This window comes from Penaeus chinensis, chromosome 3 (genome assembly GCF_019202785.1).
Source record: "Penaeus chinensis breed Huanghai No. 1 chromosome 3, ASM1920278v2, whole genome shotgun sequence".
Classification (NCBI taxonomy): domain Eukaryota; kingdom Metazoa; phylum Arthropoda; class Malacostraca; order Decapoda; family Penaeidae; genus Penaeus; species Penaeus chinensis.
This window is the reverse complement of record NC_061821.1, coordinates 28,454,414-28,456,913: the sequence shown is the minus strand read 5'-3', so window position 1 is coordinate 28,456,913 and position 2,500 is coordinate 28,454,414.

Sequence of the window (2,500 nt, the reverse complement as noted above, 5' to 3'; positions counted from 1 at the left end):
GTGACGGAGTTTGGAATTTGGAATTTGGAATTTAGGATTAGTGACGGAGTTTGGAATTTGGAATTTGCTGACGGAGTTTGGATTTTGGAATTTGCTGACGGAGTTTGGGATTTGGAATTAGTGACGGATTTTGGAATTTGGAATTTGTGACGGAGTTTGGTTTTGGAATTTGCTGACGAAGTTTAGAATTTGGAATTTGGAATTTGATTTTGGAATTTAGAATTTAGGACGAATTTGAAATTTCGGAATTCGGGACGGATATTGGAATTTTAATTTTGAATGTGTGACGCATTTTGGAATTTGGAATTTGTGCCGGATTCTGGAATTTGGAACTTGTGGCGGATTTTGAATTTTGGAATTTGTGACCGGTTTTTAGGATTTGGAATTTGTGGCAGATTATTATTGTTATTATCATTATCAGTATTAGTAGTAGTAGTAGTAGTGGTAGTAGTAGTAGTAGTATTATCATCATCACTATTTCTTTACTTATTATCATTTTTATCATAATCATCATTATCACGATCATCATTATGATCTTATTCTTATAATTATCAAAACCATTATTATTTGCACCAATATCATTTCGATTCCATGTTTCGCTTTGCAATATGCACTTTTAGATCGCGTGGAAACCCTTCTTGCATGCTAGCCTAGATTGCAATAAATATTTTCTCCGTATCTAAATTCAAGCTTTGAGAGCTGTCTTTGTCATTCTGTTGGATTTCACAGCTTATTGGAAATCAACGGTTATCAAATGCAAAATATTTTACAGGAGAATTTTCATGGATGTTTCTGAATTTTATCTTTCTGTTTACAATGAGGTTCGCGGACGATTCATGTTGGAATATCTATAAAATCAATGATAAATTAATCAATTAATAAAAAATAGTAGTAAAATGAGAGAGAGAGAGAGAGAGAGAGAGAGAGGGGAGAGAGAGAGAAAAGAGAGAGAGAGAGAGAGAGAGAGAGAGAGAGAGAGAGAGAGAGAGAGAGAGAGAGAGAGAGAGAGAGAGAGAGAGAGAGCGATTGCACCGAAGGCCTTTTTTACTACTACAGCAGGGCATACTAATCACTTACGGGATGATCGACTACAAAGTACGAAAAAACTAATTTCATTCAAAGACTGATTTCTACAATTACTAACTGGAAACTTTCGAATTATGCTAATTGCAGCGTCATCTATCAATAGCCATTTTCATTATTAACACCCAGTGCGGCATATATGTTGTCTGTTGAATAATTTGCCAGACGAACCAGGGTTGGGTATTGTTTTCAGTAAAGACCAACATAGAGGGGCAATTATTGCACAACCTCTATGTGGTGTTTAGTCCGTTCGAATTCCAAGACCAAGCTTAAGTTCAGATCCAGAGAGGGACTTCTGATGGGCTTACAATATTCCTTGTTCGTCTCTTCAAGGAGTCCCTGGAGGCTGACCATCAGTTCCCCTCTATGGGCGTTCAGGTTACACATGCCAGAGTCCCAGGAGGAGGAAGACCACTCAATATTTGTTTCCTTGCTCTGTCTTTTGTTGGTTTGTTCACAGAAGTATCTATTCACGAGTTGGACACCATTTTATCTCTCTCTCTCTCTCTCTCTCTCTCTCTCTCTCTCTCTCTCTCTCTCTCTCTCTCTTCTCTCTTCTCTTCTCTTCTCTTCTCTTCTCTTCTCTTCTCTTCTCTTCTCTTCTCTTCTCTTCTCTCTCTTCTCTTCTCTTCTCTTCTCTTCTCTTTTCTTCTCTTCTCTCCACCCACTTTTGTATATACCAACAATACTGCATGTATTTTTTATGTGAAAAGGAAACGAACATCAACACTGCATATCTACATCACATTGAAAAGTGAATTAACCAACAAGTTAGAGAAAAAGACAATAACGGAAAGAAATAAAAGAAAGAAGACTGAAGACAAAAAAAAAGAGAGAAAGAGGAGAAGGCAAAGAGAAGATATAAGAGAACGAAAGAATGCGAATAACAGCCATCCTCTTTCTCTCTGGTACTCCTCTGCCTCCTTTTACGTCGGTGTCCCTTTTGGCAGTCTTAACAGGCGAAGGACTCTTGTTCCCCACTTAGGGTCGTTATCCTGCACCGGCGCTCCCTTTCTTCACGGCGCCTTACAGCCCTTTTCCCTGTGTCCTTCTGTCGTCCAGGAAAAAAAAATAAGGTCTCCAAACTTTGCTACTTTCTCGGAATCTCTTTTCATCTGTTGGGTGTATGTACATACATACACGTACGCTCGTACTAAACAGCTCTCTCTTCTCTCTCTCTCTCTCTCTCTCTATCTATCTATCTATCTATCTATCTATCTATATATATATATCTTCTCTCTCTCTCTCTCTCTCTCTCTCTCTCTCTCTCTCTCTCTCTCTCTCTCTCTCTCTCTCTCTCTCTCTCTCTCTCTCTCTCTCTATGTATATATATACATATATGTACAGTATGTATATATACAGTATATACATATATTACATACACACAGACACACACACACACACACACACACACACA